At 35.6% G+C, this 17,727-nt stretch overlaps 2 pseudogenes; both read right to left on the bottom strand.

Annotated features, from left to right (window-relative positions):
* LOC116078694 overlaps positions 1–17,727 on the bottom strand; it is a 125,773-nt pseudogene that overhangs the window by 93,570 nt on the left and 14,476 nt on the right.
* On the bottom strand, positions 70–1,001 carry LOC116077150 (annotated as a pseudogene).

The following is a 17,727-nucleotide window of genomic DNA, read 5'->3' as shown; positions in this document are numbered from 1 at the left end:
AAAAAAAAAAAAAAAAAACATCAATATAATTACTAGATAAAATTAAGTTTAAAAACTCCAGTACAGTTATTATAATGAGATTTGCTTCTTGCAAAGGACTCTGATCAGGACCTCTTTCATATCTCTGTTTCTCAGGCTGTAGATGAAGGGATTGAGCATGGGAGTCACCACTGTGTACATCAGGGCCATGGCAGTCTCCTTCACAGTAGAGTTATTAGCTGATGGGCATAAGTAAACACCAATAATTGTCCCATAGAACAGTGAGACAACAGACAGGTGGGAACCACAGGTGGAAAAGACCTTGCAAATGCCCCGTGTAGATGTAAATTTTAGAGTGGAGCAGACAATTTGTACATAGGAAACAACAATGAGTAAGAATGGGATCACAGTGCCAATCCCTCCCAAGATAAAAATCATTAATTCATTAATATAAATGTCAGAGCAGGCCAACTTGAGCAGGGCAGATATGTCACAGAAAAAGTGGGGTATAACATTGTCCTCACAGAATGACAGTCTTGCCAAGAGTAGAGTATGTGACAGAGAATACAGCATGGTAAATACCCAGGAGAGCACTACCAGAGAAACACAGAGCTTGGGGCTCATGATGCTGGTGTAATGAAGAGGGAAGCAGATGGCCACATAGCGGTCATAGGCCATGACCACAAGAAGATAGATTTCCATGTTTCCAAAAGCCATGAAAAAGTACATTTGTGTCAGGCATTCTTCATAGGAGATAGATGTGTCCTGGCTCTGCATGTTTTGCAGCAACTTGGGCATTGTGACAGAGGAAAAGCAGAGGTCAGAGAAGGACAAGTTGCTGAGAAAAAAGTACATGGGTGTGTGGAGATGGGAGTCCAGAAGGATGGGATAATGATGATGAGGTTCCCCAGGATGGTAGTGAGGTACATGGCCAGGAAGAGGGCATAGAACAGGTGCTGGTGCTCTGAGGGGATGGGCAGGCCCAGGAGGAGAAACTGAGAGATGACAGTCTGGTTGTTCATTATCAATCTTATTCTTCAGTATTCCTATGAAAAATAGTTGGGTTACTGAAATTTCAAAATAAAAACAAATATACATTCCGAAAATAAATTGTACAAAAATGGATTTTACAGTCATCATAGTAGTTATAACCTCAAAATTGCAAGTGTCTCAAATCATTACAATCATTAATGTCCCTTTTTAACTTCTCTTTAATAGGTTCCAATCTCTTCTTTTTTCCCAGACACTTTTGTGCTGTTTCTACTGAGATACAAAATGGACTAATACTTCTCTCTCCTGCTACCTGATCATCCTGGTTGACTGTTGTCTATACATTTGCAATTTGATGTTATTTTGTACATTGATGTTATTGAAAAATTTGTATAAACTTTATCATTCTAATTTTATATGAATTTTAAGAATTACTCACATACACCTATGTATTAGATTCCCCTTTCAAACTTGGGAGTGGAATGACTCTGTAACATAGCTATTTTTACTACACTGTAATCTAATTAACTTAATTCTATTACTTAATGACAAGCACCAGACCCTTAAAATCTCAAGGGAAATTAATGTTTATATTTTGTTGTTTCATGAGGTATTCCTGTTCAACGTTTTTGCTCTCCTATAATACAGTAAGAGAATAAAGTTTTCATCAAAAATCAATGATTTTAAATCCATTCATTTTTTCTTACCTCGAATGCTGTCATACATTAAACAGAGTCCCCACTCAATATTTCTCCTATTTCATCCATTCCTCTCTGTAAGCTTATACCAATATATGAGGACTCCATCTTGTCTTTACTGGAATTAAAGAGGCAGACACAATAATGATCATGTTTTCATGTCTCTTGATCCTTTTCTTCTCTGTCATTATGTTTCACTTAAACTCTGGAATTCTAACAAAGAAGTTCCACTGTAATTTTTTTATTTACTCTTCATATTTCCACTATTGCTCTGAGAGTAAGTTCAAAGCACCTACCAGGACATAAATGATGTTTGATTATCTCACAGGTGCCAATGGCACATCTCATGTGGTCTCACAGTGACCCTTTGAGTTCTCTCTTTATCAATGCTGGAGTTAGGACTCTTTAACTCCTTCATTTTAGAGTTGTTCCTCCTCTTGCCTATCAATTCCCTGATTCCCCTTCATCCGTTTCATCCTCACTCATAGGTCAGAGATATTGCTTATGACATACTCAGCTAAAGTTACTCTGTCTTCCCATACTAAGTGTTACCTTCAGCTATGTTCCCTAGCATCATATCCATATCCCATGCACTTAAAAATATGATTACTATTTAATCTCTACTCATATTAATTGTAAACTATATGTAGGAGAAGTCACATATGTCTTCATTTTGTTTCATTGTTTACAATAATTCAGAGTTTCCATATTGGGCCAATACCTTTCATGGTGCATGAAATTCTCCCATGAAGCTTTGTTATGTAATCCTCAAAATTATACAGAAATTCTTCATCATCTAATGTAGAAAGTCCCCATTTAAATATGAAGATTTAGAAAGTTAAACTCTACACTGTTCTTCAAAGACATGATGGTGTGTTTCTGCAATGCTAGGGTTAATCGTTTGTATCACTCCACAGTGATACTGATGACTCCAAATCATATCCATATTGTTTAATACTCAAAATGCCATTGACATTGAGGCAGCAAACAACCAAGATGAAAAATTTTATGAATTAGGAATAAAGAAGCAAGAGATAGTTTGAAACCTTCACTTGAGTTATTCCTCAGATGTCTATAGTGTACATGACAGTGAAATTATGCATCAGGTGGATTAAAATTGATACTGATTTGGACCATACTAGTTGATATTCAAATATTCTCTAAATATCATTAAAATCGGTAGACTTTGAGTAAGTTACTAACACTTGACCACAGAGTGAGCTTCATACATTCAGATGAAGAAATTAGGGAAAATAGACAACTCAGTGTAGAAAATGTTGCATCTTCTGCCTTAGGTACAAGTGTGTAATACCCACTCTTCTCACTGCCTTCATCATTATGGACAGTTCTCCAAATGTTCCCTTGTTCAGTTTCTTTAACACTGGTCAGTTTGTATCCCTGTCACATGCATGGGAATGCATGTATGTGTGCACACACATGAGCACATGCACACACACATGTCATCATAAGATTCTGGATATCACTAGCTATTGAATCTCTCACAGGTATCAAGGCTGACACAACAGAAGAAACATGAAGAGATCTTAACAACTTTTTCAAAAATGCTACAACCTAGTCTGACTGCTTTCACGTTCACAGACTGACAGTTTTTTAATACAGCTGAATTCTGAAATTGCACACTCAGAATTTGTGGATTAGCATTACAGAGGATAAACCATGTTGGGAAAAAATGCAGCGTTTAAAAAGTTGTTCTTCTTATGTATCCTCCACTGGCCTCAAACACAGAACACTCGTTTCCTCTGCATCCCAAGTACTGCCATACCCATTTCCTGTTTCTCATGTAAATGAACAGTACTTTCATGTGGTGTACAAATGTGTGCCACGATCAGAACCCAGAGAAATCATCATCCATGGTTACTGCTGATGGGTCTATGAACTTCCTAACTTTTCTATACATTAAGACTTTAGTTCTCAAATTAAACAACACATAAAATCACAAGGGATATGTATCTAACATTTGGTTCACATGAAAATCTGCTTGGGTTTTCTAGAAGTACTGAGTGTGATTGAATAACTTTCATTATACTTTACATAAAATAACACCTAAATGTTATTAATATAATTATTAATGACCTGTACTTAGGAACAATCACATACAATAGCAGTGACTCAGATATTTGTAAACTTGTACAGATAAAATTAAACATCATTTTAAGTAGGACACTATTTCAGAGTTTGTTCCAGCCCCAGAGGTGAAAGTGTAGTAAACAAATTTTAAGCATTAAAAATCTATCTCTTGGTACATTCTAGTATTGCAATATTAAGATATTGGGAAACATCGCATAATGAGGAATAATAATGAACACATAACATGGAAGGGGTTACATGAAAACTATGAAAAATTACTATCACAGTAAGACTAAGAAAATAAAAAATTTATCATACCTGGAATACTTGTCTTTCATAAAACAGAAATTCCTATTGATTGCAAGACACCTGATTATTTTCCTGAACGTACACAGCACTGATGAGATGGGTCTGAGCCAGAGTTTCTGGCTCATGCTCCTGATCAGCTTTATTTTATTTGCAGACAGAAGAATAGCAGCTGCTGTATACACATCACCTATCTGCACAATCCCTACTTACAACCTTCTGCTGCCATCCCTGGACCTTAAGTGCCCAGCATCCCTGAGGTAGACAGATCCTGTATAACTCATTAAAGACATAGTAATTACCCTGGACCTTTCTAGGACCAATTTGCCTTAGAGATCTCTAGAGGAGACCAATTATAGCTAATAATCACTATTCCCTACAGTTAGGAAATGGAAGAATTTAAAGAACTACAAACAAAATAATAAATTAATAGCAGCAATAATAATGATAAAAGGGCATGAAAAATCATACTTGTTCCATGTTCAGTTGGTGAACAATACTTCTCTTGACTAGATGCCATTTTGTAATGAGAAAAGCAAAGAAATTTGACTGAAAATAATCTCATATTACTGAAACTGCCCGCAGTTTCAAGAACGGGGTTCTACTCAGCCAGGAAGGAATAAAGGGCCTGAAATAGAGGGTTTGAAATGCAAAGAGAAAACATGAAGCCAAGTTGTGTCCCAATCAAGGCTCCACATTACTGAGAATAAACCAGGGTTTTTATAGTCACAGGAGAAACTGAAAACAAGTATCTAGATTACACTACAAAGAAAGTTCAGGTGCCAAAGTCCCCAGGTTCAGAAGATCTTCAAGTGGCTAGCTGGCTGGCATACTCAGGCGGTGGGTGTAGTCAGGCGGCTTCTTCAAAGACAGTCAACACAGAGCATCTGTCTTAGCTCCCAGGTGTTAGCCCCCAAACAGAGGCTGCCAGGAGTCCCATAGATGACTGAAGTGAAGAGGGGATGTAACAATTACCAGGAATGATTTAGAATATTATTGACTTAAAGTGTTTCATTCAACGAAAATGTAGACAGACAGTTATGAATAGTTTTTCTGATTTTGGTTGTGAGCCTAGCCTTTAAGTTCTGAACCATCCACCCAGCCCATCCACCAGTAGTTTTTAAGCAGAATGAGACTGTAGAATACGGCCCACATCACTAAGCTTCCAAGGACAGTATCACAATTCAAAGAAACTATCTGCAAGAAGTTGTAGGGTAGAGATAGAACCTTCTTGAAATTTTTAAAATTCATCTTACAAACTTCTTCTGTGCCAAGATGTGAAAAGGGCAGGAGTGGGACAAACCGGTGGCAAGTTTAAACCTTCTGCAAGCCAATAGAAAAGCAGTCCATGTTTCCACACCTGTTCATTCATTTTGCCTTCTTACCTCCTCCCCCATGTAAACATTAATTGTGCATACTACATCCATTAGCCTACCCCTCTCCACCTATGTGAGATTACTGTATAATTCTATGTTGAATGAGTTGACCATTGATCACAAAAGGTCAGAGGTGGCATTCATAATTCTTTCCTTTATGATAGCTTTCTGAACATGGTAGCCATCAGTTAAATAAAGTTCTGAACACAATAATGAAACACAAACTTTCAAGCCCAGAGAATCTTTATCCTTACTGATCTAACCTTTACTGAGCTCTTAGAGATGTTTACTTTTGTATTGAATGTAGAAATAGTAAAGAAGATATACGTGAGTGTTCAGGACGTTAAGACAGAGTGCTGCCTGCTCTAGTTCATAGAACAACCACATTTTGCTTGCTACTCAGTTGGTTTTAAGTACCCCAAGAAGAATAATGCCATCCAAACTCTGCGTATTGGGTGATATTAGAAACAAAATTGGTTGTATGGTTGGAGCAACATCCAGCTCAACCATCCCTAAAAACAGTGATATACATGTGCATATGTATAATTAAATAGCCTTAGTATTTTCAGTGGCATTCAAGGAGTCTTCAATGTATTTTAGAACTCATTATTTCCCCCAAGGAATTCCTGTGTCCATTCACACATAACTCTCACCTCTAACCATCTATATGAGATTCTATTTTATTCTGTTAAGTCTTTTCTTTAATTTTATTTACTCCTTGTTTTATACACTTCTGATTTTGTTCTTCTTCCTGTCCACCCTCTGAATGTTCCCCATCCCATACCTCCTCCCCACCCCTTGCCTCAACAAGGATGTCCCCAGCTCCCACCCCCCACGCACCTAACCAGACCTCTAAACTCCCTGGGGCCTCCAGTATCTTGAGGGTTAGGTGAATCTTCTCTGACCTGGCAGTCCCTTGCTGTATATGTTTTGGGGGTCTCATATAACCTGATTTATGCTGCCTGGTTGGTGGTACAGTGTCAGAGATTTCAGGATTTCAGGTTAATTGACCCTGCTGGTCCTCCAACAGGGTTGCTTTCCTCTTCAGCTTCTTCCATCTCTTACCTGATTCAACCACAGTTGGCAACAGCTTCTGTCCATTTCTTGGGTACAAATACCTGCATCTGACTCTTTCAGCTGCTTGTTGTGTCTTTCAGAGGGCAGTCAAGATACATCCCTTTTTGTAATCACTCCATACTCTGAGTATTAGTGTCAGGCCTTGGGGCCTCCCCTTGAGCTGGATCCCACTTTAGGCCTGTGGTTGGACTTTCTTTTTCTCAGGCTCCTCTCCTTTTCCATCCTGCAGTTCTTTTCAAAAGGAACAACTATGGGTCAGAGTTTTGACTGTGGGATGACAACCACATGTCTCACATGATACCCTCTCTTCTGGAGGGTGAGGTTTACAAGTTCCCTCTCCCCACTGTAGAGAATTTCCTCTAAGGTACCTCACTTTGAGTCCTGCGAGTCTCTCGCCTCTCAGGTACCTGGTACGTTCTGGAGGCTCCCTACACCAGTTGTTCAGGACCCATATGAAGACTGAGCTGCACATCTGCTATATATGTGCATGGTGCCTAGGTACAGCCCATGTGTGCTGTTTGGTTGGTCTATGAGAGATGTTTAGCTCTGTACCTCATTTATAAATTGGTTTCTGGGGTTGTTAATATCTACCTACTTTATGAATTTTTGATATTATCCTTCATTCAGAAATAGGATTGGAGAAGATGGCTTCCCAATATATATGCTGCCATTTGTCCTGTTGATGGTTTCTTTTGCCTAATGGAAGATTTTCAGTTTCATCAGGTCCCATTTATGATTTGTTAATGTTAGAGCCTGCGAAATTAGTGTTCTGTTAAGGGAGTTGTCTCATGTAGTAATGAGTTCAAGGCTATTTCCTAGATGGTCTTTGATTAGATTTAGTGTATCTCATTTTACATTGAGGTATTTAATGCACTAGGATTTGGGTTTTCTGCAGGGTGATAAATATGGATCTATTTGAAATCTTCTACATGCAGACATCCAATTAGAACTGTAATTTTGTTCCAGATGCTTTATTTATTTCCATATTAATTAAAAATATAAATTGGTTCTTTTAGAATTTTTCAATACATGTGTAGTGTGCTTTGGTTATATTCATCCCAAAACTCCCCCAACTTCCTGTCCTCTCCTTTTTATTCCCACTGAAACTATTGATGCTCACATGTGCATGGATCTATTGATGCTCACATGTGCATTGATCTATTGATGCTCACATGTGCATGGATCTATTGATGCTCACATGTGCGTGGGTGTAGTGATACCCAGTGCATTATGAGTAACCTGCCAGAAGTAACAGACCAGAAGAAAATTGACTCTTATCTAACAGCCATCAATTGGCAATAGCCCTTCAGCTAGATGAGAGGTTTCATGATCCTCTCATCTTTCTGTGAAAACCAATGTTGACTGGCTTGATATTGTTCAGACAACCATATCTGCTCTGAGTTCATGGTGTAATGGCCCTGTTAAAAAAAAGAGAATATTTTCCTTCAGTCCACCCTATTTTCTGGCTCCAACAATCTTTCTGTCTTCTCTGATTATATTTTATGCTTTGAGAAAGGAGAATGATACAAATATTTATATTAATGCTAAACATCCCAGACTTTCTTTTTCTCTACACAAGGACAAGTGTTTCTGTATAAATTTTTGTCAATTACAGGGATTTGTGGAGGTGGCAGTTTCTCTGTTGTGGTTAGGAGCTACACCAAACTATGAGTATAATGACAAATATTTATAGGACAGTTTGATACTATGTCCATTTAGTAATATTATAGTAATAGGGTCTGCCCTAGGTTTTATGTTTTCACCAGCCATGGATTTTTTAGCCAATAATAAAGGACTAGGCATGAGTTCCTTTCTTTGCAGTGACCCTTAAATCCAACCTGAATGCTGTTGGATACTTCCAAACCTGTTGCCAACTATTGTACCAATGTACTATCTTGCTAGATCAATCATTATCATAGCTTTAAGGATTCATCTTTAAATGAGGATTTTTGAAAGCAAAAATAATAAAAACATGAAAAGCAGTTTTGAGAACTGAATTTTTCTGCTTCCTGCTTTTTTCTAGATTTCAGGAAAAATAAAATTTAAATGGCTGCTGGCTAATAAATTCAGTAAAGGAAAAAATGTCACAAGTGACATTGTTTTGCAAGAAGATCACAAAAGCTTGTTCAGGGTGAAAATATATATATATATATATATATATATATATATATATATATTTAATATATATAATTTTTGAAAAAAAAATGATTCCTATTCAGAAAATAGATTACTATATTACATATATATATCAATAAATAGATATCTTGATAGGTATGTGTGTATAGGTATATATACTTACCTATCTAAGAATATTTCTATATACAAATACTTCCATTATATATCTATATATCATGGAGCTCTCTGCCATCTATCAATCTATTTGAAAGGATTTTCTGAATAGTACCCCATTTATTCCCAGAATTAAGGTCAATGATTGACAAGTTGGAATTTATGTAACTAAAATGCCTTAACAGAGCTAAAGAAACAAAAATTGAGTGACATGCCAAGGACTAGCCTCAGTGGACTAGCTAGGACTAGCCTAGCATGAAGAAGGGGCTTCTGAGAATGATGAATGAATAACTTGAAGTCAAATTGTGGGTTACAGGCTGATGATTTATGCTCTGTTCAAGACAGCTTTCAAGACAGCTATCTCTCGAGACATATTTCTTTGGAATTCCAAAACTCTCTGGATAGCTCCTCTCTTGGAGATCAAAAGCCCAGTTTTTATATACACATCCATTAAGTCATTATTCCACATTCCTTTATGATTTTGCCAGGAATCATAGGAATAGATTCCAAGATCCTAGTCCCATGATTCTTAGCTAGAGCTAGCAAGAATATTTTTTTTAACATTGTAAATAAATTCAGAGATCTGCCTGTCTTTCTTAAGTACACACAATAAGTTTGCTGGGTGGGATCTCACTCTGAGATTGCCATTCCTATCACACCTGGGCCTAACCTAGCTTTGTCTCAGGCTGACCTTGAACTCAGAAATCTACTTGGTTTTATATCTGCCAACAAGATGGCTCACAGTGTAGATTCCTCTGTTCTTTTAGTTCTGCAAAGCTCCATATACAACTCATATTGTGTCCTTATATTTTGCATAATTGAGAAATTATATTTTTAGAGCTCATGATTTCAGAATTCTTTCTCACAGCCTTAAGGACTAGTCTTAAGATCTCAGTTTTTACCATTTTATTAAGACATTATCTACACTCTCACCTCCCTCACTTGTGCAGTCTTTAATTATTATGAAATCATTAACCCTGCCATAGAGTTCCTCAAAGGAGGAACATGAAAATAGGCACATGATTATACAAACAAGCCTTATGCCCACTGCAACCATCAACACTCCTAGAGGTCCATGCCCTGCTGACTCTGCTCCAGGGCCAAGAACCATGTCACACTGTCCCTTGAACTGGCTATACCAGACTGAATATTGAAGAAGAAATCCCATAGATTCAGAGAGGTTATTTGACAGCTCTAATTTTAAGAGATAATTAAATATGTAGAATTTATAAAGAAATAATGAGTAAAATGATAATAAAAATAACCCATTCAAAAGATGGCCCTAGGATCTCAAACAACTTTGAGAATCATCTTGCTACATTCAGACAGCAAAGATCATCAGTGAAACTGACAAGAAATTTAACAGGGAAATGGGAAACTTCACTCATGTCTTCGACTGTAAACTAGTACAGCAACTATAGAAATCAGTGTGGAAGACTCTCAAAACTAAAATTAAATGCACCATAACACCCAGGACAAAGGACTCACTAACATACTCCATAAATTCTTGCTCAGCCCTGTTAATCATTGCTCTATGCACAATAAATATGAAATGCAAACACCCTACATATCCTTGTATCGCTTGCTTGACATCCTGAGTATCTAACAGGTACACAGGCACTGAATATATTATCATCTGAAATAAGTTAAAGAAAGACTTATCCATTTCATTAAGCCTTTTGATCTAATCAGATTTGGAATTCAATGTATGAATCTAATGATGTTGTTTCTTTGATATGTGCAACACGGCCTCTCCTTGTTAACAAGCTTTCACCATTCCTGATCAAAATATTGGAAAACTAGGTCAAAAATCAACCTTTGATCTTTTATGGTTTTTTTTCAGTAATTTTCTATCAGTTCACTATACTGCTCATATGAATTTGTGTGGTTTAGGTTTGCATTTTCATACAAGATAGGTATATGTACACCATGGAGTAAACTGAGGTCATCTGTTTAAAAGGCATTTTTATTGTAATATATTTGAAGTTAAAATGCAAAGCCAACAAGATTTATTCTATAGGATAATAAAAAGCATAAATTTAAGGAAATACTACAAGTGGTATAATATTCTGCAACTTTGAATAATGCATATATAATATACTCTACATGTTATAATTCACTATATCACAATTTCTTAGTAATGCTAAGTAGAGATTTCATGCACATTATTTTTGGTTTACATTTTGTCTGAAAAAGTCACTCAAGAAAACATCCATCCTGTCACAGTTATATAGGATCACATTTAGTATTTGACTTTCTTTCCCAGTGGTTAATGAAATTTGAGATATTTAATGGTATAGATGTTTTTGTTGTTGTTGTTGTTGTTCTTTGCCACAGAGATTTCATATCATTAAATAAAATGCACTTTCATTTAATAAAAAGAAATAAATTTCACTATAGTTTAATGGATTTTATAGTTTAAAGAGATGCTAAATTCACATTAACTTGGACAGAAATACTCATTTTAAGCATTACCAAGAGGAGTCATCATTTCTTAATTTTAAAACTTGTACAAAGTTCATACTTTGAGTGCTGAATACATTGAAAGGCACAATTCTAAGTATCATTTACCATTTTCTAAGCTTATTTATATCTATGTCCATAAATTGTTATTAATGAAGTTTTACTGATATAATAATTAGTGCTTAATACACTGAATTAATTCAATTCAATTGGAAAACTCAAAATACTCCCTTCTTGTTTGAAAAAAAGTATTTTCCTAAAATTGTCATTTCCAGCAAGTTTCCATTAATGGTCCTGGCTGCTGTGTTAATGGAATATTTAATATTTAAAATGCAGAAAACAACAAATAAAGAGATCTGTTGAAAAGCTAGATTCAGATGTGGTCCTGGTGATATGGTCTACAATGTTGAACCACTGTACGCAGAAAGCTCAGCAAGTTCATTACATAGAGTTTAACAAGGAACACAGGTTAATACCTACAAACAAGAAGAGGGACAGCATTATTATATACAGGTAGGGAAGAGATAGCTTTGGCTCATCTCAGTAGGTACAGTAGGTACAATATGAGCAATATTTTGGAAAAAAATTCTCTGAGGGAAAATTCTATGGTGGGCAATATTCACCACACATGATGAATAACATTTGAACCAGAAAAAAATTTGTCATCTTAAGTATTCAACTTCTTGGACCCACAACGTTATTTAGTATTTTTGGATATACATCAAGGTAGTTTCCTTGAAATGGCAGTGACTTTATCCATAAAACACACACACACACACACACACACACACACACACACACACACTGAAAAAACCTCAGGTTTTCTTCTGCTCAGGATATAGACTCTGCTTAATTGTTTTCTTGGCATTTGCCCAAAGTAATCAAATTTATCTTTTATGAAATGTTTCTGTTGGCATTATCAATGAGGAAATGGAATATAATAATGATATCACCCCAGAAAGTGGATACTAATCACACCAAGGCAAAGGTAATAGGAAGACAGTTGTAATAAATTTATTGACAAATAAGGGATTATTTTCAGACTAAAAATTTCCTATAAAGTATATTATTTAAAAAGCTCAAAGACTAACAACAAAATAATCTTCACATACAATATATTTCACAAAGCTCAGTATTCTAGCTTACTAAACCATACAGAACATTATGTAACAGGTTTGGATAAAAACAGTTATTAGTATTTATTGTGGCTTAAACCTTTATATTTGAAAATACTGCTTCTCCAATTTTGTTTGAACCTGGATTCTATGGTATTATTAATAATGATATGAGATTAATACTGGATGAATTTTTGTTTTACTTTTTTTCCCTAAATAACTACTTAATATGAATATAAGATGTGTTTCTGGGTAAAATGTTTCCAATTCCTAATAAAAACAGAGCATCCTCTGAAAGTTCTCTGATAATGAGTAAGGTTTCAACAAGAAACTCTTAATATGATGTTCATTGTAAATAACAGGTTCCTGTACCAGGTCAGTAATTACTTATCAATTTAGTCTGTTCCATAGATCCTCTGTTTGGACTCAGGTTTGGGTTTGTGCTAAATGATTTACCATATTCTTTTTTTGTTTTGTTTTGTTTTGTTTTGTTTTGCTTTTTGAGACAGAGTTTCTCTGTGTAGCCTCAGCTGTCCTGAAACTCACTCTGTAGACCAGGCTGGCCTCGAACTCAGAAATCTGCCTGCATATGAAATCCACACCTTAGCAAAATGTACAAATATTATATCAGAGAAAAGTACTGTATGAAAAGGTTTTCCAAGCAAATAAACACAAGAAACAAGCTGTAGTAGTCATTCCTACATCTAATAAGATAGATAATGAATGGAAAGAAATTAAAACATAAGGGGCAAGCCACTACACTCATCTAAGGGAAAATCCACCAGATTTTTTCTCAATTCTGAGCTTCCATGCTGCAAATACACCCACATTCATAAAAGAAACATTATTGAAACTCAAAACATACATTGAACCTCACACAATAATAATGGGAGACTTCAAACTCCTCTCACCAATGGGTGTATAATCAAAACAAAAAATAAACATAGGAATAATAAAGCTAGCAGACATTATGAATCAAATGGACTTAACAGATGTATATAGAACATTTCACACAAACACAAATGAATAGACATTCTTCTCAACAGGTCACAGAACCTTCTTCAAAATGAACCATACACTTGGTCATAAACAAGCATCAACAGATACAGGAATATTGAAATAAGATTGAGCATATTTCAGCATACCATGGATTAAAGCTGAACTTCAATAACAGAATAACAGTATCCCTACAAACTCATAGAAATTGAATAATTCTCTAATCAATGACCACAGGGTCAAAGAAGAAATAAAGAATTTTAAGACATTTATAATTAATTGAAAGTATAGGCAAAACATGCCCAAACTTATGAGACATATTGAGAGCCGTGCTAAAAGGAAAGCATTTAGCACTGAAGGCTTTCTTAAAGAAAATTGATACAACTCATACTAGCAAGTAAAAAGCACACATGAAAACCAGGCAGTGGTGGCGCACGCCTTTAATCCCAGCACTTGGGAGGCAGAGGCAGGCAGATTTCTGAGTTCAAGGCCAGCCTGGTCTACAGAGTGAGGTCCAGGAGAGCCAGGGCTATACAGAGAAACCCTGTCTCAAAAAACCAAAAAAGAAAGAAAGAAAGGAAGGAAGGAAGGAAGGAAGGAAGGAAGGAAGGAAGGAAGAGAAAGAAAGAAAGAAAGAAAGAAAGAAAGAAAGAAAGAAAGAAAGAAAGAAAGAAGCACACCTGAAAGTACTAGTACAAAAAGAAGCAAAAAACACCAATAAGTAGTAGATGGCAGGAAATAAACAAACTCATAGATGAAAGCAAACTTTTAGAAACAAAAGTAACAACACAAGGAATCGAGAAAACCAAGAGCTAGTTCTTGTCAACAAGATAGACAAATTCTTACCCAAACTACTAAAAACAAGAAACATTATCCCCCCCCAAAAAAACAAAATCTGAAATGAAAAGATGGACATAACAGACAGTGAACAAATCTAAACAATCATTAACTCTTACTTCAAAAGTCTGTATATGGAGTAACTGGAACTAGCTGGACCAGGCACATAGGAACTCCACCAGCCCAGAGGCTCGGGTTGCTTCTGGTCTGTATGGGCCAGCCAGTGCCCTGAGCAGAGCTTTGGCACAAACTCTAAAGCCAGTCCCAAACCACCCAGAGGAAGCTTGGCTCCCAGGTGCTCTTATAAGCCCAGGGTCACAGGATCCCAGAATCACAGAATCACAGAGACAGCTTGACTCTGAGGAGTTCTGACACAACCAGGATCACAGGAAGGACAGGCTCTAGTCAGATTTAGCAAGGACAGGTAGCACTAGAGATAACCAAATGATGTGGGGCAAGCATAAGAATATAAGCTGCAAAAACCAAGGTTCCTTGGCATCATCAGAACCCAATACTCCCACCATAGCAAGTCTTGGACACACCATCACACCTGAAAAGCAAGGTTCAGATATAAAATCACTTCTCATGATGTTGATACAGGACTTTAAGAAAGACATAAATAGCACCCTCAAAGAAATACAGGAGAACACAGGTAAACAGCTAGAAGCCCTTCAAGAGGAAACACAAAAATCCCTTAAAGAACTGCAGGAAAACACAATCAAACAGGTGAAGGAAATGAACAAACCCATCCAGAATCTAAAAATGGAAATAGAAGCAATAAAGAAATCAGAAAGAGAGACAATCCCGGAGATACAAAACCTAAGAAAGAAATCAGGAGTCATAGATGCAAGTATCACGAACAGAATACAAGAGATAGAAGAGAGACTCTCAGGGGCAGAAGACACCATAGAAAACATTGACACAACAGTCAAAGAAAATGCAAAAAGCAAAAAGATCCTAACACAGAACATCCAGGAAATCCAGGATGCAATGAGAAGACCAAACCTAAGGATAATAGGTATAGAAGAGAGTGAAGACTCCCAATGTAATGGGCCAGTAAATATCTTCAACAAAATTATAGAAGAAAACCTCCCTAACCTGAAGAAAGAGATGCCCATGAACATTCAAGAAATCTACAGAACTCCAAATAGACTGGACCAGAAAAGAAATTCCTCCCATCACATAATAATAAAAACAACAAATACACTAAACAAAGAAAGAATTTTTAAAGCAGTAAGGGAAAAATGTCAAGTAACCTATAAAGCCAGGCCTATCAGAATTACACCAGACATCTCACCAGAGACTATGAAAGCTAGAAGATGCTGGGCAGATGTTATACAGACCCTACTAGAACACAAATGCCAGCCCAGGCTACTATACCCAGCAAAACTCTCAATTACCATGGATGAAAAAAAAAGATATTCCATAACAAAACAAAATTTACACAGTATCTTTCCACAAATCCAGCCCTACAAAGGATAATAGATGGAAAGGATCAACATAAGGAGCAAAGCTACACCCTAGAAGAAGCAAGAAAGTAATCTTTCAACAAATCCATACAAACCTAATTCCATCTCTTACAACAAAAACAACAGAAAGTAACAATTACTTTTTCTTAATGTCTTAATATGAAAATTAATATTACCAACATACCCTAATTGATTGAAATCAAAAAAACATGAGGAATTAGAAATTTGTTTATTGTCATCCAATGGTCTCTCTAATTTGGTAATTGGAGAAATATGTCCAATATTATACAATCTATATATACTTTCAGCTTGTTTTTTTGTGACAGTGTCGTGCTGTGTACAACATAATGGTCTTGTGATCTTTATTCTCCTATCTCAGCCTCTCTATTAGTAGTATTGTTTGTTTCATGTTTTTACACAATACTATGATTTTCAGAACAGCTTACATATTTTAAAAGTATTTATATACCCAAAAGAAATATAAACAATTCAGTTGGGAGGGGGCTTGTAAGAGAACAACAAAGAGTGAGACTGAATGCTTTGCTTGACGTGTTTAACTCTTATATCAAGTTACCAGAGTAAGAGCCAAGATTTTAAGCTCTACTAAATAAAAAACAAAATAAAATAAACAAAAACACTTTATATATTTATGTTAATTTAAGAAAATATTAGTAGTGATTTATTATTTTGAAATATCCAGTTAATACATTTGGAGTTATTTAAAATTTATATTGAGAAAAACATTTGTATTTTTGGTATTGCTGTAGACAAGCATCTACATAAGACTGTTAAATTGATTGTTGTTTTATATCAAACAACTTTTATAATACTCATTTTTATTGGTATAATGTGTTATAAATTTTAAAGAATATGACAAAAAAGATATTGTAGGTATTGAAGGGGGGTCTCTAGGAGGAGTTGGGGTACAAAAGGAAAAGAATGTGATTTAATTCTATTAACTTAAAATATGTTTTTAAATGTTAACAAATTCAGATGAATTGAAATCATTTAACTTTTCTCATCATACAGCAATAAAACTTTAAAAAATTAATTAATAAAAAAATAAATTTAAAAAATTCTGTATACTACAAAATTGGAAAAGATAAAGGAAATGAAAGGTTTTCTGGATAGACTCCACTTACAAAAGTTAAATCGAGATCAGGTAAACAGTTTAACTTAGGAAATAGAAGCAGTAATTAAAATCTACAACAGCAATAAGAAGAACCTCAGGGCCAGAAGGTTTTAGTGGAAAATTCTATCAGAACTTCAAAGAAAAGCTAATATCAATAATAATCAAAATATTCTACAAAATAGAAATAGAAGGAACATTGCCAAGCTCATTCTGCAGAGACACATTCACCCTGAAACCTAAACCATACAAGGACTCAACAACCAAAGAGAATTTTAGACCAATTTCCATTATGAAAATTGATGCAAAAATACTCAAAAAAATTGTCAAAAACAGAATCCAAGAAGACACCAAAAATCAAAACAAACAAACAAACAAACAACATAATCAAGTAGGATTCATCTTAGACATGAAGCAGTGATTCAATATGTGAAAATCTGTCAATGTAATCTACCACATAAATAAATTGAAAGAACAAACAACATGATTGTCACATTAGACACTGAAAAAGCCTTTGACAAAATACAACACTCATTCATGTTAAAAAAAAAATCTTGGAGAGATCAAAGATAAAAAGCTAAATATATGAAAAGCAAAATAGAAAAAGCCAATAGCCAAAATCAAATTAAATGAAGGGAAAATTAAAGAATCAGGGAAAAAGTCAGGCTATTCACACTCTTCTTATTCACTCAGTTATAGTGCTTGAAGTTCTAGTTAGAGCATAAGAGAACTAAAAAAAAAAAAAAACCAAGGAGATGTGAATTATAAAAGAAAAGGGATGGTGTCACTAGCCTACCTTTAAAAGTTTTGACCAAGAATTGTTCCCTTCTAAAGAAATGCAGGGATGGAGTCTGGAGCACCCAGCCCGGAGGCGCCTTAGCCCAGAGATCCGGGCGGGATTCGCCATTTTCTCTC

This window comes from Mastomys coucha, unplaced genomic scaffold (genome assembly GCF_008632895.1).
Source record: "Mastomys coucha isolate ucsf_1 unplaced genomic scaffold, UCSF_Mcou_1 pScaffold5, whole genome shotgun sequence".
NCBI lineage: Eukaryota > Metazoa > Chordata > Mammalia > Rodentia > Muridae > Mastomys > Mastomys coucha.
The sequence above is the reverse complement of the archived record's forward strand: the minus strand, read 5'-3'. Positions and strand labels throughout refer to the sequence as shown.